Source organism: Aotus nancymaae, unplaced genomic scaffold (assembly GCF_030222135.1).
Source record: "Aotus nancymaae isolate 86718 unplaced genomic scaffold, 86718_ANA_hifiasm-v0.15.2.pri h1tg000029l, whole genome shotgun sequence".
NCBI lineage: Eukaryota > Metazoa > Chordata > Mammalia > Primates > Aotidae > Aotus > Aotus nancymaae.
This window is the reverse complement of record NW_026988442.1, coordinates 47,796,269-47,819,516: the sequence shown is the minus strand read 5'-3', so window position 1 is coordinate 47,819,516 and position 23,248 is coordinate 47,796,269. Positions and strand designations below refer to the sequence as shown.

Here is a 23,248-nt window from a genome sequence, read left to right as displayed (position 1 = left end):
ACATACATTTCCCTCCAGATATGATTTTAACTGTATCCTTGAAGCTTTAGTATATTTATTTGTATTATTCAGTTCAAAGTATTTTATACTTTCCATTGCAATATTCTTCTAGCTGTCGATTTTGATTCTTTCAAATATATAATTTAACTATCTTGATATCACAAACTATACTTTATGTGATTTCAGTCCTTTGAAATTTCTTGAAAATTGCTTTATAGCTCAGACTATGGTCAATTTTTAATAATATTCTATGTATGATATCAAAGAAGGAGTTTTCTATAGTTGCTTCACTTATGTATGTGTAGGTCAATTAGGACAAATGTGTTAACCATGCTATTTAAATTCCTTATTCTTACTGATTTTTGTTTGTTTTGTTATTTCCTGAGAGATGTTATATTAAAATTTCATCACTCAATCACTCCCTATTGGCAATCACTCTCCATTTTACTCCAACCTACTCAGTCCTAGGTTACCATTAATTTACTTCCTGTCTCTTCCTGTCCAATGTATCTGCACCATGCTACTTTCCCATGAGCAATCTATGAAGGGTCCAGTTCCTCCACCTCCTAACACTTGTTATGATCTGTCTTTTTGATTATGGTCATTCCAGTGGGTGCCAAGTGGTATCTCATTATGGTTTTGACATGCATTTTCCAGATGGCTAATGATGTTGAGTATATTTTCCTGTGCCTATTGGCCATTTGTATATTGTCTTTGGAGAAATGTCTATTCAGATCCTGCCTTTTTAATGGAATCATTTGTCTTTTTATTATTGATCTTAATTGTTCTTTACATATTCTAGGTACAAATCCCTTATCGTATTTATGATTTGCAAAATTTTCTCTCATATGAGGAATTAACTTTTCACTTTTTTGCTGATATCTTTGAACCACAAATGCTTTTAATGATGATGAAGTACGGTTTATATTTACCTTTGGACACTTGTGATTTTGTGATCTCAAGGTGGCTTTTCCTATGCCAAGCTCACAAAGATTTACTCCTATATTTGCTTCTAAGAGTTTTATGGTTTTAGTCCTTACATTTACATTATAATAATTTTGAGTTAATATTTGTGTATGGTATGAAAAGGGGGTTCAGATTCCTTATTTTGCATGTATATATCCAGTTGTCCAAGCACCAGTTAGTAAAAACACGTATTTTCCCATTGAAATTTCTTTTTTTTTTTATTGCATTTTAGGTTTTGGGGTACATGTGAAGAACATGCAAGATTGTTGCATAGGTACACACGTGGCAGTGTGATTTGCTGCCTTCCTCCCCTTCACCTATATTTGGCATTTCTCCCATTGAATTTTCTTAGCACCCCTGTCAAAAATCTATTGACCATAAATATGACAGTTTATTTCTGAGCTCCCAAATCTAGTCCATTGACGTGTCTATCCTTCTGCCACACCACACTACTTTTATTGTGCTATCTTTTTAGTAAACTTTAAAGTTTTGAAATCAGGGGAACAGACAAGGTGGCTCACAACTGTAATCCCAGCACTTTGTTAGGCTAAGGCAGGCAAATGGCTTGAGCCCAGGAGTTCGAGACCAGCCTAGGCAACATTGTGAAACCTCGTTTCTACAGAAAAATACAAAAGTTATCCAGGTGTAGTGATGTGTGCCTGTAGTCCTAGCTACTCAGGAGGGTGAGGCAGGAGGATCACTTGAGCCTGGGAGGCAAAGGTTGCAGTAAGCCAAGATCATTGTGCCCTGGGCAACAGAGCCAGATCCTATTTTAAAAAAACAAAATTGAGATCAGGAACTGTGAGTCCTCCAACTTTGCTTTTATTTTTTTAAGGTTATTTAAGCTAAGGCTGGGCACGGTTGCTCACACCTGTAATCCCAATACTTTGAGAGGCAGAAGCGGGCAAATCATGAGGTCAAGAGATGCAGACCATCCTGGCCAACATGATGAAATCCTGTCTCTACTAAAAATACAAAACTTAGCTGCGTGTGGTGGTGCACGCCCGTAGTCCCAGCTACTCAGGAGGCTGAGGCAGGTGAATCACTTGAACCCAGGAAGTGGAGGTTGCAGTGAGCTGAGATCAGGCCACTGCACTCCAGCCTGGTGACAGAGCGAGACTCCGTCTCAAAAAAAAAAAAAGATATGCATTTTCAGATCAGCTAATGCAGAGGAGCCAGCTGGGATTTTGGTAGGGATTGTATTGAATCCAGGGTTCAACTTTGGGAGTATTGCCCACTTAACAATATTAAGTTTTCCAATCTATGAATGTGGAATAGCTTTCCATTTATTTGTGTCTTCTGTAGTTTTGTTTTAAAATGTTTTAAAACTTTAAGACTATAAATGTTGTACTTCTTTCTTAAATTTATTTCTAAGTATTTTGTTCTTTTTAATGTTGTTATGAATGGATTGTTTTCTTATATTTCCAGAGTGTTTGTTCCTAATTTATGGAAACCAAATTGATTTGCATATTGACTGTGTCCTGCAACCTTGCTGAATGAGTTTATTGGTTCTGATAGGTTTTGTTTTTATTGTTTTGTCCTTTAGTAGATTTCTCCAGATTTTCTATATACAAGACGACGTCATCTGCAAACAGAGGCAATTATAGTTCTTTCTTTCTTCTTTCCTTCCTCGTTTCTTCCTTCCCTCCTTCCTTTCTTTCTTTTCCTAGAACCTCCAACACAATGTTGAATGGAAGTGCCAAAAATATAAATTTTTGTCTTTTTTCCGATCTTAGGGGAAAATAGTCAATCTTTCAGCATTCTATTCTATGTTGGCTGTCGGTTTGTTATAAATGCCCATTATCAAGTTGAAAAATGTTGCTTCTATTCCTAGTTTCTAGAGTGTTTTTATTATGAGGAGGCAATGGGTTTTGTCAAACTGTTTTCTGCGCCTCTTCATATTTAAAAGATGTTTTTGTTGGCCATAGAATTATTGGTTGGCACTCATGTCTTTCAACACTTTGAATACATCCTTTCATTGCTCTGCCTTAATTGTTTGTATTGAGATATCAAATGTCGGCCTAAAATTAACGAATGCTCCTGGGAAGAGGGAGGCTCTTCATCAAACCATAACCTAGTCTATATTTTATTCCTTTAAAATGGGACTTCTTTAGCCCCCTAGCTTATTGCCAGTTATTCTACCAAAGCAATTTTTAATTGTGGACTGGGATGAAGCATCTTCTGACTTATATAGTGACCATACATTTCTTTCAGTGGCTTTTAGAAGATAAAATTCACACCTGAGTAAAATAAAGCATAGGAGAATGGTAACTTCAGGTTAAGTTACTCTAAGATAGAAGGATAGTACTGTGGCCAACTGGTGAAGGCCCTATTTTATAGGACCACAATCCACTGGAGATCCTACTACCTTCTGTTAAGTGGTCCTCTCCCATGAAAGACCATTTAAGTAATCTTTGTGTCTAATTGAAAATAAAATTTCTGGGAACACTAATTGAGTTGACAGGCAAAGCTACCTATACCTCTTATAAATTTATTCATTTATCTTCTGCCTTAGTTTTTGTTTTGTTTTTGTTTTTGTTTTTTATGGAGTCTCGCTCTATCGCCAGGCTGGAGTGCAGTGGTACAATCTTGGAATCTTGCCTTACTGCAACCTTCAACTCCTTGGTTCAAGCAATTCTCCTTCTTCAGCCTCCCAACTAGCTGGGCTTACAGGCATGCACCACCATGCGCGCTAAATTTTGTATTTTTAGTAGATACAGAGTTTCACCATGTTGGCCAGGATGGTCTTGATCCCCTGACCTCGTGATTTGCCCATCTCGGCCTCCCAAAGTGCTGGGATTACAGGCATGAGCCACTGCACCCAGCTTATTCATTTATCCTCTAACACAACTTTCAGATGCTCAAACTGCTTCATGTAAAACTTTTAGCATGCTTATGAATTTCCATAATGCCCCAATTAAGTCTCCTAATTCTTGGTAGTACCAAAATTTTTTCAGCAGTTGTAATATTCCTGCTTGTGATTGCTTTGTGGGAAGAGGAAATTTGGGGCTCCAAAACTGTCTGTGACTTTTATAAGCTAAAGTCAGTACAATTTCATTTATTTTAAAGCAGTAAAGAAAACCACAGCAGTGCTCCAGGGAGTGTGCTTTATTCTCCAGCCCTCGAAGCACAACTTTTAGTGAGTGTCTCTTGGCACACCTATGCATGCCCACCTTTATTAGATCTAAACTGTGCATACTCTTAGACCTGTGAGCTCCAGATGGCTCACAGTGATCCTGCCACCAGCTTTAATATGGAAGTGTAAAGTATAGCTATTTTATATCTCAACTTTTATTACTCTCAGTAGCTAGATATAGTTCCCATCTCATTGACTTTTTAAAAAAAAAATAAACAAATTAGTTATCTCGTATTTAAAACAGCAGTACTAGTAAATCCAAGGATTGTCCTTGAATGAATGTCTTAAAGGAGCAGCAGGATTCTATTTTAAAAAGATAAAAAGAAGTAAAAGGATTGGGATTGTGGCAAGATAAAATAGAAATGAAAATTCCCTTAAAGAACAGGCTATAGGAATTGAAAATCTTTGATAACAGTTTTTAAACTAGCAATGTACCATAGTGTTATACCCAAAAAAATAGGATAGTATACCTGAATAAATGCTAATTTAACCCTTCCCTACAGATTCTCTTAGGGCTTCATGTTGTAAGGAACTTGGATTTCCCAAGGAATTAGAATATACCAGCAAAGATCAAGTGCTTATAGAAGAAAGCTCAGTATCACAGTTTTGTACCCCATTTATAGCAAGTACACAGATCCCTAAATCCTGCATTCTGTGGGTGAATAATGCCCATGGTTTTAGTTTCTTTTCTTTTCTTGTTCTCAGTATTGACCTTGACTTCCTTCTATATATTTTAGTTGTGTCTATTATTTTTATTGTTATCTTGCTGTATTTGTGCAAGCCACCTCAAATACTTTTTGGAACAAACCTAGTGATGGATTGATAGACATATAAAAATAACAGTTAGCAACTTACAATGATTACTATATACTCTACAGTTTTGTGAGGGGATAAATGGCCTGCAGAGTGAGTGTGGACAAAGCCAGAGAAACACTATTTTGGTAAGATTATTTGGACTCCATATTTTCTCTTTTATTCATGCCCAACCAATATGTCTTAGAGATTTCTCTTTTATTGGACACTTGAATATCAAAGGGATAGGAAGATGATAGAGATAAAATTTCAACTTCCCTTCTGATGCCAACCTGGTACTATTTAAGTCTCATGCCATCTAAGGCCTGCATTTCACATGTCCCTCTTCCAGCCCCCAAATATCTCTCTCATATGGGGGCTTACCCAATGTACAAATGATGCCTAGATAATGTGTATCATCTTTAAGGATTAAATGGATCATTCATTTATTTCTTACCATTAATTCAGAGTCTACTGTCTATAGGATATGGTGTTCTATTAGAAATCCTTGTCTCAGCTTTTAAGAAATTTAAATAATATATTAAGAAACATGTAACAATCCACAACTTAAAAATCAGTGTGGAAATAATGACACTTCTTTTGGCTTGATACAGAAATCTTGCCTTTGATTTGCTACGTTGCGTAATGGCCAATACTCAAATTCATTCTCACTTACTCCGTGATTTCTCTTGCCACATGTTGATTCCTAGGCCCGGCTTAAAATTTAGTTGAGACTTCTATCTCTTCCTCTTGCTACGTTGCATAATGGCCAATACTCAAATTCATTCTCACTTACTCCGTGATTTCTCTTGCCACATGTTGATTCCTAGGCCCGGCTTAAAATTTAGTTGAGACTTCTATCTCTTCCTCTCTGCAAACACTCCCAGCCGCACCATGAGGTAACACCTTGTGCAGAGATCTGTAGCATACATTTCCATCCCTACCTTCAAATTTTATAGGAACATTTGAGAACCTCTTCTGCAATTTCTTCAGAAAATAAAGGAAAATAGGTGAGGGGGATCACTCCAGGGCTTCTCTTGGGCTGGATATTCTAGATGTCACATACCTACAATCATGTATTAAGAAAATCTATCCTCCTGCTTTGGAGATTATCTATCTAGCTATCATAGCCCAATTCTATTCAATATTTGAATCTGTTTTCCTTCTAGTTCTGATTTTATATGGCTGTGTGGTTAGACCAATGTTGGGGGACCAGTTTGTCTGACCATTGCATTTTCAGAATAAATAAGAAATTGTTAGGCTAGACACAGTGGATCACGCTTGTAATCCTATCACTTTTGGGGGCTAAGGCAGGCAGACTGCTTGAGCCCAGGATTTCGAGATCAGTCTGGACAATATGGTAAAACCATGTCTCTACAAAAAATACAAAAATTACCTAGGTATGGTGATGTGCACCTGTAGTCACAGCTGCTTAGAAGACTGAGAGGTGGGAGGATTGCTTGAGCCTGGGAGGTCAAGGCTGCAGTGAGCCATGATTGTGCCATTGAACTCCAGCCTGGGAGACAGAGCAAGACCCTGTCTCAGAGAAAAAAAAAAGAAAGAATGAAATGGTTATTCTGGTTTCAAATATTAGTCTCAAGGATTTCATGTATAAGAGTCATATCCATTAATCCAATCAATTCTAGGTCAAAGCTAGGCGTGGTGGCTCACGCCTATAATCCCAGCATTTTGGGAGACCAAAGCAGGTAGATCACTTGAGGTCAGGAGTTTGAGACCAGCCTGGCCAACACCGTGAAGCCCCATCTCTACTAAAAATACAAAAATTATCCAGATGTGGTAGTACACGCCTGTAGTCCCAGCTACTCAGGAGACTGAGGCTGGAGAATCGCTTGAACCCAGGAGGCAGAGATTGCAGTGAGCCGAGATTGCAGTGAGCCAAGTTTGTACCACTGCACTCCAGCCTGGGTGACAGAGATTCAGTCTCAAAAAAATATTTTAAAAATCTAGGTCAAGTTCCTGAGTCTGCAAAGTAGAGGACCAGACCTGGGTGCAGGTGAATTTATATTCTAAGGCTATTAGCTTGAGGCAGGCAGGGACTGTATTTATTATTCTTTATTTTAAAGTGTCTGATCCATAGTAGACATTTGACGTATCTGAATGAATAAAAATTCTCCTTTCTCAGGCTTCTTAGAAGTCACTCTGCCGACTCTCCTGGTGACATCAATCACATCACACAGAGTTTCCTTTGGACTTCTTGGTAAGTTGTATTATACCCATTTTATAGATGGAAAACCAAGATTTAAAGTAATAAAATATATTTTCTATCATCAAAAATTTAATAGAATGACTTCAAAACCCAGGTGTATAGAATTTCAAAGCCCATGCCCTTTCCATTACACCATGGTGCTCATCAGAATAGAGATTACAGCTAGCTAGAGCTTGAACCTGGGAGTTCAAGCTTCTTAGAAAAGGCATAATTTGAACTGGGTTTTTAAGGTTGTGTAGTACTTCAACCTAGAGACAGGATACACAATATCAGAAAAATATGAAGGAGCGAGAGATTGCATGCTATATTAGGAAAATATTAAGTAATAAAATTCAACTTGAGTATGTAAGCTATAAGTTATCGAATGATGGGGGATGAACCCAGGAAAGTTTGACAGATCTTTAAGTTCTTGAATGCCAGATGGAGCAATTTGAACATTCTTCTATGGGTATTCAGAAGCAAAGGTTTTTAAAGAGCATGTGAAACATGATTAAAGCCATGCATTACAGTGATGATCAAGTTGACATGTTCTTCAATTGAAAGTAAAGAGACAATTTAAGAAGCTATTGAAAATAATGCAAGTGATGATAGTAAGGGTAGGACAGTGGGAAAGGAGAGGGACAATTCAAAGAAGCCCTGAGCTTCAAGACAAGGTAGATAGGGAATGGAGCATTTACAGAAATTAAGGACTTAAATTGAGGGTATAGTCAATCATGCTTTTGATTTTGTATACATTTGCATTGCTTGTAGGATATCCAAATGTAGATGCATAGCAGGAAGTTGGAATGCCTGCCTGTAATTTGAAAAATCTCCTCTAAAGTCATCTGTTGGGGATTATTCTGCAGAGGGACAGTAAATGAAATCATAGAGCAAATGAGATTGTCAGAGGCAAGGTCATTTAAAGTAAAGACTTGAACAAACCTCAGGCAGGAACATTCATGGGGCAGAAGGAGGAAGAAGAAGCCTCAAAGTAGACAGAGAAGGTGTGGTTGGAGAGGTAGGTAGCTATTACTTCCATCAAGGGGTTATTTCTGCTAGTCTCAAGACTGAGGACTACTGTCTTAGTTTAATGATAGAAGATGGCGAAAATAGCTAGGAGGAACTAAGTTGGTAAATATGGATTAGGCTAAGGTAAATTTGATGAGCTGAATAGAATTTTTTTTGTGACCATTGACTTTCAAAACCTTCTTAACAAAGTTTTTAAACCTTTGTAAAATGTTACTTCAGACCTGGTTTATTTCCCCAGCCTTCCCCCTGCCTCCTTTTTGAATAAAAGTAGGTTGACAAAGTCTAGGCAATACTGATGGACAATGGATTTCAAGCAAATCTTTTTAGAAAACATTTAGGAATACTATTCTAAGTTAAATTTCAGACTTGCTTCAAGTGTGAATTGAACTACCAGCAACTGAAGTTATAGTACACTTTGAATTGAAAATAAAGTCAACTAATTGTATAACTTTATCTCAACTATTAAGGTGCTCTTTTTCTAATATTTTGTCTTTGAACTACTAAGTAATAAAGAGAGGTAAAATTGCTTTTTAATTACAGAAATTATTTTCTTTTTTACAATTTCAACCTTTATTTTATTTTATTTATTTATTTATTTTGAGATGGAGTCTTGCTCTGTTTCCCAGGCTAGAGTGCAGCAGCGTGATCTCAGCTCACTGCAACCTCTGCCTTCCAGGTTCAAGTGATTCCGGTGCCTCAGCTCCCAAGTAGCTGGGATTACAGGTGCGTACCACCACACCTAGCTAATTTTTGTATTTTTAGTAGAGAAGGGGTTTCACTATGTTGGCCAGGCTGGTCTCGAACTCCTGATCTCAAGGGATCCACCTGCCTCTGCCTCTCAATGTGCTGGAATTACAGGCATTAGCCACTGTGCCAGGCTCAACCTTTATTTTATATGTGCAGGTACATTTATTTTAGAATCAGGGGGTACATGTGCAGGTACATTGCAGAAACATGTACCTGTGTACGTTGTATAATGCTGAGGTTTGGGGTACAATTGATCTTGTCACCCAGCTACTGAGCATAAATACAACAGTTTTTCAACCATTGCTCTCCTCCCTCCCTCCCCACTGTAGTAGTTACCAGTGTCTATTGTTGCTATATTTATGTCCGTGAGTACTAATGTTTAGCTCCCACTTACAAATGAGAATATCCCATATTTGTTTCCCTTTCCTGAGTTACTTTACTTAGAATAATGGTCTCCAGCTGCAAACATGTTGCAAAAGACGTGGTTTTGTTCTTTCAGATCAAGTGTAGAAAAAAATTTTTAACTAACTTTTATTATTAACTTCAATTGATATGAGAAACCCTGAAAATAATCTGCATGAATCTACAGTATATTTGGAAGATGTCTGTAATTTCCATGTTTATTTGTTGTTGTCATTAAAGCACATTGGTTGGCAAAAATATGAAAAGCTATCCATGTCACAGTAAATATTATGTTAGGAGAAGACAACCAGAATAAAAAGTTTAAAAAGATGGGAAACACTCAATAGCAATTTAACAGAGTAGTCCCTAAAATAAAAGAATCTGTTACAGTGCAAGATGAAACTATCAAGCCTCCAATTTATAATTATTTCTTGCCTAAAATATAGAAAAGATATTAAACTTTACTAATCGTTAATATAGATATTTACATTGGTACCTTCACACCCTCTGTATATTAGCAAAGTTCAGATCATACCAAGTGTATAAGTTATACCCAGGGCATATTACGAGAGTCCATGCTCTTTGAGAATTACTCCAATACTCTTGGATTCACTTTCACTGTTTTGCTATGGATTGTGATTTCCCTGTCCCATTAAGTTACCTTAAACTTACTATTTTCAATTTTATAACCTTTAAATACTTTGTAATAAGGCAGACAATGACCACGAAATGGTTGTGTTCTACTGGTTATCCTTCTCAAACAACCTGAAGTAGTTGTTGAAATAAAAAATTGAGTTTACACTGCAAATTAGTTAAGTGCTCCAAATTTGCTGAACTTTGCTGCAATTACAGGTATGTCTCCGTAGAATGCTACCAGGCAGATACTTTTTAAAGACAGTTTAAAATTCATTCCATCAAGATAAAATGGGTGTTTCATCAATGAGTGATTCATCAACTGTCTTTTTGAAAGAAACTTACAAAAGTAGAAAGTTTTGAAAATGAATCTTTAGAAACGTTTCTATTGTTATGTGATTTTGCTTCATGTTAGCAGCAGATGTAAATATGTCACCTATAAATATCCTTATAATTGCTTCTTAATTAAAAATACACAAATGAAAGAAAAAAATCTTAAACCAAGCATACTAACTGGGTGCCTGTAGTCCCAATATCTCAGGAGGCTGAGGTGGGCGGATCGCTTAGGCCCAGAAGTTTGTGTCCAGTCTGGGAAACAAAGCAAGACTTTCTCACTAAAAATAAAACCCAAAACAAACAAACAAACAAAAGCAACTGGGTAATGGCTGGGAGTGGTGGCTGACGCCTGTAATCCCAGCACTTTGGGAGGTTGAGGTGGGCAGATCACAAGGTCAAGAGATGGAGACTATCCTGGCCAACATGGTGAAAACTCATCTCTACTAAAAATACAAAAATTAGCTGGGCGTGTTGGCATGTGCCTGTAGTCTCAGGTACTCGGGAGTCTGAGGCAGGAGAATCGCTTGAACCCAGGAGGCGCAGGTTGCAGTGAGCCGAGATCGCGCCACCACGCTCCAACCTGGTGACAGAGCGAGACTCTGTCAAAAAAAAAAAAAAAAAAAAAAAAAACCCTTGGTAGCATTTTATACACGTTTATAAATTTTCTAAATAAAGAATTTCAGTGGGTCATTAACTCATTGCTAAAAATGTAACAATTCAACTTCTGATTTGGTGTCAAAAACAAATATCTAATAAGACATCAAGTTGATGAATTTCAACAAAACATTTGCATAATTGTTAGACAGGATTGAAAAATTAGTATCATGATTTTTTAAGTGCTGCCTTTCATGTACTCTTTCCATTAAAAATACAGATTTTTGTGAAGTATAATTTTCAGCTCTGATAGCCTTTAGAACCAAGTTTAAGAAGCTGAACTAAATTTTTAGGTCACAAAATATTACAGTAAGACTTTCACCCAATTTCAGCATATGCAATTATATAGCTTTCACTGAAAAATTAATAACTTTATTAAGAGTAAGTATTTTATATATCAATAACTTGAAAATTATTTAAACATTATTTTTCCCTTTTAATCCAGTCTTTAAAATATTCTGCTTGTATATCTATAAGTATTGTTAAAAGAAAAACTTCAGCCAAATAAAATTTAAAAGAGTTTAATTGAGCAATGAACAATTTATGAATTGGGCAGCCCCCAGAATCACAGCAGATTCAGAGGAGCTCTAGGGGTGCCTCGTGGTCAGAACAGATTTATAGAAAAAAGCAAAGTGACATACAGGAATTGAAAGTGAGATACAGAAACAGCTGAATTGGTTACAGGTTGGCGTTTTGCCTTGTTTGAACACAGTTTGAACACTCAGTAGGGTATGAGTGGTTGAAGTATGGCTGCTGGTATTGACCAAGACTCATCTATTGTTAGAGGCACATACTTCTAAGTTAGGTTTTAATTTTGTCTACCTGGTAAGTTAGGTTGCAGTTTGTCCAAAAGGACTCAAGTACAGAGTCCTTCTCTGGCCATATTTAGTTTGCTTTAACATTATGTATATAGTATACCCCATATAATATAATGGTACAGTAGTCTATTATTCAAATAGTTAAGAGTCCATTAATTTAATAAAGTAAAACATATGGGGCACTGAGGCTCATGCCTGTAATCCCAGCACTTTGGGAGGCTGAAGAGGGTGGATCACAAAGTCAGGAGATCGAGAGCATCCTGGCCAACATGGTGAAATCCTGTCTCTACTAAAAATACAAAAATTAGCTGGGGGTGGTGGCAGGTGCCTGTAATCCAAGCTACTCGAGGCTGAAGTAGGAGAATCGCTTGAACCAGGGAGTTGGAGGTTGCAGTGAGCTGAGATCGCACTATTGCACTCCAGCCTGGTGACAGAGCAAGACTGTGTCTCAAAAAACAAACAAACAAACAGAAAAACAAGCAAAATAAGATGTATTTCTTTCAGAATAATAATTCTATTGAAGAGTACACAGTATGTTAATGTCTCTTAATACATAAGCAGTAACAAGGTTGCATCATGATTTCCCTGGACCCTAGGCCCTTTTGCCTACATAAGTCCCTTTCTCCATAAAAATATTTAAATTATATTTTATGAATGCATTGGCATAAAGGTGAATATCTTATTTAATTAAAAGTTAATTTCTTTATTATTAAAAAATTGAAACACTGTATGTACCCCTAAAAGTATTGGGGGCCCAAAGTACCATGTCCACTGAGCCACATGAATATGTTGGCCCTGGCACTGACACAAGAGATGACATGGAGCTTCTAAAGCGCACTCCATTTACCCATCCTCACATTTAGGTTTGCTTCATAACTAGTATTCTATTTGTTGCTAAAATAGCTACACAGGAGGACCACGTGTACTTTGAGAAATGGCTGAGTCACAGAATATTTGTTTTCTCCAAATAATCCCTCAAAGACATGAAGCCTTCCTGTTTAAAAGATAGTGGTTTTCTTAAAACAGCAGCCAGGACAAGAGAAAAGAGAAAACAGGCACCTGAAGCCACCAGCTAGGAACAGGTGGACGATGGAGGCAGACTGTACACAGGTCCTGCCAGAATCAATAAAAGAGGAAGTCAGGTCTCCAATCTTTAACAGAATTAAAACCCAAGCCCCTTGTCATGGCCTACAATCTGACCCCTGCCATTCTACCCTGTCTCATCTGCCCCCTCATTTCTCCTTCGTCATGCTGGCCTTCCTCCTGTTCCACCAACACAAACGTACTAAGCTCACTCCAGCCTAAAGGCCTTTGCAGGGAGACTATTTCTCCACATTGGGGAAAAGCTATCTCCTTTGTGTCACTTAGGCCTTTGCTTACATGTTACCTCCCCAGAGAGCTTTTCCTCAAAAACCCTTCCCTCACCACTCTGGTACATCACCCTATTTTATTTTCTTCAGAGAAATTACTGCTGCCTAAAGCCATCATGAGCATTTATTCATCTGCATATTGCCTACCTCCCCAGATTGAATGTATGCTCCGTGGTTGTGGAGAGCAAGTCTATCTGGTATCCTTGGAGCTCCTTGGTATCTAGAACAGCACCTGACATTCAAGAAATGCTTATCCAGTGAGTAACTATGCTCAGGTGAACATCTCCCTCCCAATCCATTCCTCCTCTACTTCCACTCAAGCAGTTCAGTTCATGGCCCTGACTTGAGCATATGATCTTTCCTTTTCAGAACATCAAATCTAATTCAGCACCTATTTTAACATATTTGAAAATAACATTTTTAACAGGTTACAATACATTGCTGTACAATCAGGCAGCTGAAGAAAACCTACCTACATATCATCTTAAATCTCTTTACTTACTGGTACCAATGCACTTCGAATGAGTATGCATCACATTATTAACAAACTGAAACGTCATTGTTACATAAAACCTCTGTGCTGCATCCAGAACTTCGGTGACAGTTTGGGTGAAATGACATAATACATACATTGTATCCAGTGATCATGCATCTTTTTCACAAAAGTGGAGGCAATAGCAGAGAATATAGAACTTGATATTTAAAATATGAACAGTAGTAACATTCACAGGGCCTCTTTCTACAACCACACAGAGCTGTTTCCAAGCAGGAAAGTTTCTGAAGTCCCTTACTGCATACTTTCATCCTCTATGGAGCAGTTGTAGTGTAAGCCTATTGTTAAGTGGTCACTAATTGGTAATACTCAACTTTAAAAAAAAAAACCCTAAAAAACAACCAACCAAACAAACAAAAACTGTGGAAGATGATTTTTAAGTCCTCCCTGCCTCCAGAGACTGATTCTTACATCAGCTGCTAGACCTTCTGCTAAAACCACTTCAATTTTCCACTCTCCCTGCTCACACTTCATTACCCATCCCTCTCCACACAGGCTCACAACCAGCCAACCAAGAGGAATTTACTTATTGCTGGTGGTGTGTTCAGTACTGTGCCAGAACTTTGAGGATAAGAAGATAAAGTGTGAAAAAATATCGTTTCTGTTCTTGGAGAGTTATAGTCTAGAAAAGAGACAAAATTACTAGGCATAAAAAAATATTGAATCCTGAAGGACAAAGTACAACTACAGGAAGCAGACGCAGAGCTCATTCTCCAAATAAGAGAGAAGGGCATTTCAGGCAAATGGGTAAAGACATAAAGAAAGAATGAATATGGCTTGTTTATGGACTTTGAGAAGACTTGGTTAAAATGAGGTCTATGTTGGGAAAAAGTGGGAAATGAGGTTGGTTAGCAAATCAGAACATATCATCAAGACATGGACTGCTAGGCAAAAGTATTTAGATTTGAGCAGAAGAGTTGGTATTATATTTACTCTGATCTTTCTTCCTATGTCCCATTTTGTAAAGAAAATAAGACTTCTTTTTGTTGAATAACCCCTTCCTGGAAGAGTTCCATTTGCAGTAAAGACAGTCAAAACCCTTTGAAGGTATGTTAAAAATAGTGACTGAAACCTCAAGCTGAAATTTTTAGCATTGATATGTTTTTTCAATGTCCTTATGCTATTTTTAAACTTAAATAATTTGGTTTGGAGAAATGAGAGAGATGATCTTTAATGAGATGTGACTTTTTTATGACAATGAACGGGTTTTTTATTTCAGCTCATCTTAGGACATAGTTGCTTTCTCAACTATCATAGAAGCTTTCGGTTTGTCTCAGGATCTAGAATAAGAATATTGTATGCAGCTGGGTAATACACAGCCTAACTTTTAATACTTTTTAAAAACTTAATGGTTATTTCTAAATTATTTTCAAAAGAAAGAAGAAAACTCACATTTGCAGAGCATGTATTAAGCAACAGTATATTAATTAGGATATAATAAGATAAATTGTTATGAAAATTTTACTCTCAAATCCTGGTGGCTTAACAAAACAAGGAGTTGTTTGTATTATGTGGAAAGGACCCCTTTGGCAGAGGTCCGATTCCACATGGTTGCTGGGAGATCCAAGATGGCACAAATACCATCACCTGCAGCTCCACCGTCTAGAACGCATGGTCTCCTTGGTTCCTGCAAGGGGGAATAATCACATGCTGGCCCTTCTATGCTTTCACACCTTGGCCAGTTCTGGTCACAAGGCTCCCCTTAACTGCAAGCAGGATTCTGGGAGATATATTCGTCCATTTCCATCTGGGAGATGTCTTTCATGTTTAAAGGACAGGGAGGAAGTCCAGATTTGAGTGGGCGGAAGTAAGGTCTAGCATGTCCAGACATTGAGACAATGTGCTTTCTATTTTTTGTTTTAATCACAACAAAGCTTTAAGGAGTAAGGTTATCCTCACTTTGCAGTGAGAAAACCAAAGCAGAGGTAAGGCAGAGTGAGGTTTGGGTTTGAATTTAATTCTAGTATATACTAGTTGTAAGACAAATCAACTTTCACTTCACCCCGTGATCACTTTCCAAGCCTCTTGTTGGTGTTAGGGACTCCTCCTCTGTCTTCCCATAGCAATCCGTGCCTCTTCCTCACCATCGCAGTTACTATATCAGAACTGATTTTATAACACTAACTTCCTTGAGGAAAAAGGGATTTTCTTTTTTATTTTACTTCTTGTGTGTAGTCCAGTAACTGGCACGTGGTAAGTCTTTAATATTTGTGAGGTAATAAACTCAAATACTTATCTTTCTGGTCACTTCTTGGAGTAAGGCATTAGAAGATGGTGGATATGTTGAGAATGACACAAAGTACCTTGCCACATTCCAAACAGGCATAGCCACAAACATGTACTTTTAAAAATTCTTGAGTTTTAAAAATCCATAATAAGGTTACTAATATGATATGGTGGCAAACGATATATAAAACTCACAGTTCTGTTTACCTACTATGGCATTAGTTTAACAGGAGTGCCATAACAAAGTACCACAAATTGGGTACTTAGTAAAACAATATAATGTTTTGTCTCATGGTTCTGGGGGCTAGACTTTGATTCAAGTTGTGGCAAGGTTGGTTCCTTTGAGGAATTTGAAGTAGAATCTGTTTCATGCCTCACCTCTGGCTTCTGATGATGCTGAGAATCCTTGGCTTATAAATGCTTCTGTTCAATCTCTGCTTCAGGCTTCACACGGCATTCTCCCTATGTATTTTTCTCTTTCCTTTTTCTTATAATGGCACCAGTCATATTGTATTAAGGCCCACCCTAATGACCTCATTGTAACTTGATTACATCTGCAAGACCTTATTTCAAAATAAGGTCACATTCACAGGTATTGGGGTTAAGTCTTTGACATATCTTTTTAGGGGACACATTCAACCCATAACAATTGTAAATAATATTTTAAAAATATTTACACCAATATAGGTAAGATCAGTAGATTTCAAATGAAAATCCAGATCTCTACTTCTCTGTAAAAATCAGAAGCTCCTAAGAGGATGTGCATTCCCACATAATATCAATTCCCTGGAACTATGAATAGCTACACCCAGCCCGCTTCACTCCACTACATTACCTCTCTGACCCTGGGGATTCATGATTTTGAAACTCCTGTTATATAAAAGAAATCAGCTCTACAAATACAGACAAAAGTTTACTAAATTCATTTTACTGTATAGTGCTTCTTTTAGACTTCCAATATTATTCACTACCAAAAATAATTCATTTATGACAAATCATTTCAGAATAATTTATCTGAAGAGTCTGGAATATAATCAAATAGAACTCATGAGAAATGAAAGGGTACTGTGAAGAGAAGATACACTCAGTAATCACTTTAATACAAAAGCAGCTGACATGATGCTGGCAATAATTGAGAGGAAGAGATAGAAAATTAATTGTATTATATGACCCACCACAGGGAAGATTAAAATATACTATATTCAAAATCACTTTAATATGGTCAAAACATAGAAAATTTATGATTACAATCATTTTTAAGTGTACAGTTCAGTGGTACTAAGTACTTTCAGAATGTTGTACAAATATCACCATCATCCATATCCAGAACTCTTCTCATCTTGTAAAACTGAAATTTGATGCCCATTAAACAATAACTCTCTACCCTCTAGTCCCTAGCAAGCACCATTCTATTATCTGTTTCTAAAAATTTGACTGTTTTAGATGCTTATTATATAAGTGGGAGCATGTGGCATTTGTCTTTTTGTGACTAGCTTATTTCAGTCAACATAATGTCCTTCATGTTGTATATCTCAACAGGGTTATTCCTTCTTTTTTTAGGCTTAATGATATGATTTGGATCTGTGTCCCCACCCAAATCTCATCTTATAGCTTCCGTAGTTGCCACTTGTTGTGGGAGGGATCTGTTGGGAAGTAAATGAATCCTGGAGCGGTCTTTCCCATGGTGTTCTTGTGATAGTGAATAAGTCTCATGAGATCTGATGGTTTTAAAAACAAGAGTATCCCTGCACAAGCTCTCTCTTTGCCTGCCACCATTCATGTAAGATGTGGCTTGCTCCTCCTTGCCTTCCACCATGATTGTGAGGCCTCCCCAGCCATGTGGAACTGTAAGTCCACTAAACCTCTTTTTCTTCCCAGTTTTGCATGAAAATGGATTAATACACTGAATAATATGTTTTATAAAACCTATTCGATTGTTGGTAGACATTAATGTTGCTTCCACTTCTTGGCTATTGTGAATAATGCTGCAATGAATGTTGGTACACAAATATGTTTCTGAGTTCCTGTTTTTAATACCTTTGTGTATGTACCTAGAAGTGGGATTGCTGGATCATATTATAATTCTATTTTTAATTTTTTGAGGAATCTCTGTACTTTTTTCCATAATGGTTATACTATTTTACATTTTCACCAACAATGTGCAGGTGTTCCAGTTTCTCCATGGCTTCACCAATGCTTGTTATTTTCTGGTATTTTGACAGTGGCCATCTTGACTGGTGTGAGGTGACATCTTATTGTGGATTTGATTTGCATTTCCCTAATGATTAGTGAGGTTTAGCATCTTTTCATATGCTTGTTGGCTATTTGTGTATCTTCTTTGGAGAAATATCTATTCCTTTGCCCATTTTTAAATTGGGCTGTTTGACTTTTTCTTGTTGAGTTGTGGGAGTTTTTTTGTGCATTCTGGATATTAATCCCTTATGAGATATATAGTTGGCAAATATTTTCTCCTATTTCTTAAGTTACCTTTTCATTCTGTTGATTGTTTTCTTTGCTGTGCAGAAGTTTTCAAGTTAGATTAATCCCATTTACCTATTTTTGCTATTATTGCTTATGTTTTTGGTGTCAAATCCAAGAAATCATTAAAAAGTCCAATGTAATGAAGGTTTTTTTCCTTTGTTTTCTTTTGGGAGTTTCATAGTTTCAGATCTTACATTTCAATCTTTAATCAATTTTAAGTTTTGTATATGGTATAAGGTAAGGATCCAATTTCATTCTTTTGCATGTAGATACACAGTTTTCCCAATATCATATGCTGAAGAGACTGTCTTTTCTCTCTTGTGTAGTCTTGGTGCCTTCATGGAAGATCATTTCATCATTGTCCTTTGAGATTCCATATTAATTTTAGGATTTTTTAAAAATTTCTACAAAAAGTATGCCATTAGGATTTTGATAGTGATTGCATTGAATTCATTGTTTGGTCTGAGTAGGGTGGATATTTTAACAATATTAAATCTTACAATCCACGAACATGATGTGTTTCCATTTGTTTGTGTCTTTGTTAATTTCTTTCAGCAACATTTTATAGTTTTCAGTGTACAAGTTTTTTAATCTTGGCTTAAGCTTATTCCTAAGTATTCTTTTTGATGCTATTGAAAATCATATTTTTTCTTAAATTATATTCAGATTGTTTATTGTTAATGTATAGAAATGAAACTGACAGTCTACAGCCATATCACCCTGAACACACCCAATCTCATCTGATCTCAGAAGCTAAGCAGGGTCAGGCCTGGTTAGTACTTGGATGGGAGAAATGCAACTGATTTTTGCATGTTGATTTTGTATTCTTCAACTTTGCTGAATATGTTTATTAGTTCTAACAGGTTTTTTTTTTTTTTTAGGATCATTAAGGTGTTCTACATACAATATCATGTTATCTGTAAACACAGATAATTTTACTTAGTCCTTTTGTGTTTAGATTCTGTTTATTTTTCTTGTCTGATTGCTCTGGTTAGATATTCCAGTGCTGTGTTGAAGGGAAGTGACAAGAGTGGCTATTCTTGCCTTGCTTCTTATCTTAGACAAAAAGTTTTCAGTTTTTCACCATTGGCATGATGTTGGCTGTAGGCTTTTCATATATGGGCTTTATTATGTGGATGTCATTCCCTTTAGTGTGTGTGTGTGTGTGTGTGTGTGTGTGTGTGTTGAGTGTTTTTATGATGAAAGTTTTTGGAGTTATGCAACATGCTTTTTCTGCATCAATTGAGATGATCATATGGGTTTTGTTCATCATTCTGTTAATGTAGTATATTACATTGATTGATTTTCATATGTTGAACCATCCTTGCCTTCCAGGAATAAATTCCACTTAGTCATGATGTATAATCTTTCTAATGTGTTCTACATTGGTTTGCTAGTATTTTATTTAGGGTTTTTGCCTCAAGAGGCAGTGTTCCCCCTCTTCTATTTTTTTTTGAAGATTTTGAGAAGATTGGTTTGTCAATTTTGTTGATCTTTTCAAAGAATGAACTCAGTTTTGCTGACCTTTTTTCTCTTCTCTATTAATCTCTTCTCTATCCTTTATTATTTCCTTCCTTCTGCTAACTGTAGGTTTAGTTTGATCTTTTTTTCTAGTTACTTCTTTTTCTAGTTTCTACTTTTTCTACTTGTTAAGGTGTAAATTTTGATTGGTGATTTGAGATCTTTCTTCTTTTGTAATGCAGGTGTTTCTGCTGAGACATCCATTTATAAACTTATGGAAGTTCCCTTGCATGTAATGAGTTACTTTTCTCTTGCTGCTTTTAAGAACCTCTTTTTGTCATTTGTCTTTTGACAGTTTATAATATTTCTTAGTGTCAGCCTTTTTACATTCATCTACATTATAGTTCCTTGAGCTTTTTGAATTTGGATAACCATTTTCTTTCTCAGATTTGGGAAGTGTTTAGCTATTATTTCTTTAGATAATCTCCCTGTCCCATTCTCTCTCTTTTCTTCTTCTGAGACTTTTATAATGTATATAATTGCTCTGCTTGATGGGGTCTTAGAAGTTCCTTAGGCTTTCAACACTTTTCGTTGTTCTTTTATTCTTTGTTGTTTGTTCTTTTGTTCTTTGTTCTTTGAAATTTCAATGTCTTTGAAGTCACTGACTCTTTCTTCTGCTTGATCAAGTCTACTTTCATCCATTCTAGTGAATTTTTCAATTCAGTTATTTTATTTGTCAGCTCCAGAATTTGTTTGGTTCTGTTTCATTAGTTTTCTTGTTTTTAAAATCTATTTAATGATACTCTTAATTTGTTCATGCATCATTTTTCTGATTTTGTTTAGTTTTCTGTCTTCTCTGAAAGCACACTGATGTTCTTTAGATGATTATTTTTAATTCTTTGTTAGCTACCTTCACAGATCTTTATTGTTTCTTACAATTGGTGTTTGTTTGAAAATTGGCTTTATTCCTTTGAATTAACCACGTTTTCTTGTTTTTTTATGTGCCTTATTTTTTATTGTGATTTTTGCATTTGAAACTCAGCCACTTCTCCCAATCTTTGTGCACTGGTTTTGTACAGGGAAAACCTTCACAAATCAGCCTGTATAGAGATTCTAGTGGCTTCACAAACCATTTATGGGAATGCATCTTCTCTCTGAACTTGTACATGTAATTTTATAGTGAAAGAGGCTGGCCAGTTTCTTTTTCAGGAACTTGTCATCTCTTGCTCTCTCTGGTGTCTGTCTGCAGTACATCAGTTTCTCTGGTGCTGCCACAATTCACTGAACTGCACTTTGTTCTCAGGCATCTAAAGCATCCTGGTTCCCTGTTAATGCTCCAAGTTAGGAAAGATCAAAACCAATCTCTGAGGCAGCACCCTCCTCCCACCCCAAAAGCTGGAACTTGGACATACATTCCAATCTTCTTCTTTCCCTACAAAGGAGAAGCTGTACATTGGGGCTTTTCATTTGGATTACATACTATAACAGCTTAGAGGAGGAGCTTGCTTCTCCTTCCCATTTTAATGGGGCTATTCTTGGCTTTGTGCTTGCCTGGTGTACTTCAACTTTCTAACTGATTTCTACCATTGTCATAAAGGCTTTTTGGGCTACGTATTGTTGTTAAGTCAGTGTTTCTGTGGGGGAGCAAGGTCTGGGCATCTTCTTCTGACATCTTATTGGCATTATTCCTAATACAATTAGAAGTCATAACAGCCAACTTTAAGGAATACACAGAGAAGTTACAAATGAGAAAATAAAATTACTGAAAGGACTCATGAAATGATGCTAAAATGCTAATATTTTTCAAAAAAAATTAAATTTATTGCTAAATAGAAAATAGCCTCTATCCTAGAATTCTTTAAACTCTAGGTTTAAAGATCTATTATTGCTTTTCTGTTATTAAGTAAATTATCCTGGCCCTGGAAATATGTCCCTCAGTCATTAAGTTTTACATGTTCAGATTCATTTTATCGTCACTTTCAACCTCCTCTGGCAAATCTGAAACTGTTTCTCTTACTCTAACTCTTATCTTAAAAACATTACCAATTTGGCAAAATGGTAATGTTGACATAAATGGTAATTTTGACAAAAACAATATTACCAATTTGGTTCTGTCATTTTTTTTTCTTTTTTTTTTAAAACAGGGTTTTGCTGTTACTCAGGCTGGAGTGCAGTGGCATGATCATAGCTCACTGTAACCTTGAACCCTGGGTGCAAGTTATCCTGCCTCAGCCCCGCAAGTTGTCAGGTCTACAGACACGTGGCACCACACCCAGCTAATTTTATATAGTGATAGGGTCTTGCTATGTTGCCTAGACTGATCTTGAACTCCTGGCCTCAAGTGATCCTCCCACCTTAGCCTCCCAAAGCACTGGGATTACACACATGAGCCACTGAATATGGCCATGGTCTTGTCACTTTTTACCTCGTAAATATATTGGGAGAAATGTACTTCCTTTTTCTTTTTATCCTCCCTGTTTCTCCCTTCATTAGGGCCTCTCCACTATACCTTTTAGAAAACTCAGCTATGAATAGTCGCATGAATACACTAAAGTAATTCAGGCCTTCATCACCTCCCAAGTGAACTGTTGCTCTTCCTGGAAACTGGTCTCCCTGCACACGACTCCCCAGTGTGGTATCATTTTTCTATACCCACACCATGGCAATTCACACCGCTGTGTTCTATATAAAATAGTGCCTCTACCCAAAGACATTTAATTGTCTTGCTTTGCACCTTCTGTTACTCATCCTTCAACTCCATCTCAATTCCTCTTTGGATCTTACACAGTTGAGTTAGTTTCTTTTTTTCTGCGCTCTGGTAGCATATCTCTGTTTATATTTTATTACACTCACTTCTCAAACTGTGATTCATTGATCAGCAGTATTCATAGCCTGGCAGTTTGTGTAAAATGAAGAATCCCAGGTCCCACTCCAGACGCAGTGAACCACAATTTTAAGGAATTCCTCAGGTGGTTCCTATACACATAAAAATTTGAGAAAGGCTTCTATTGACCGTATCATGCAAGGTTTGGATGCCTGCTTTTCACATTAAATGCTGCATTTCTCTAGATAACAACCACTTATTTCATTTTTTAATTCTCAAATAGTGTCTGTTTATGCTAACCACTAAAGGTATATTAAATAAGTGAAAGAGAAAATGGAAACAGATGGTTTAGTGGTCACCTAAGTAGGAGTGACAAAGCCAGGATTCTACAGACATTTATGTGTTGGAGGTTATTTCTTTCATTATGCTATGCCACTTACAAAATATATTTCCGTTCCATTTCTGAACCTCCAAGATGTTGGATGACACACTTATAGTCACAAGGCTATTTTAAGTGGCAAAGACGACTCTAGAACACTAGTTTTTTTCTTGACATTTAGTTGAAGATCTTTCCATTTTGTCATTTGGCCTCTATCTGTCAGCAGAACAAATGG

The 23,248-nt window shown here is 36.7% G+C and overlaps 1 long non-coding RNA gene across 1 annotated transcript in view; it reads left to right on the top strand.

Moving 5' to 3' along the window:
• Window positions 1-23,248, top strand: part of LOC135276987 (uncharacterized) — a 78,796-nt gene that overhangs the window by 7,237 nt on the left and 48,311 nt on the right. The window contains exons 2-3 of the long non-coding RNA XR_010344591.1: window positions 7,038-7,112; window positions 8,756-8,852. This is a non-coding gene — a long non-coding RNA (uncharacterized LOC135276987). The remainder of the gene's footprint in view (window positions 1-7,037; window positions 7,113-8,755; window positions 8,853-23,248) is intronic.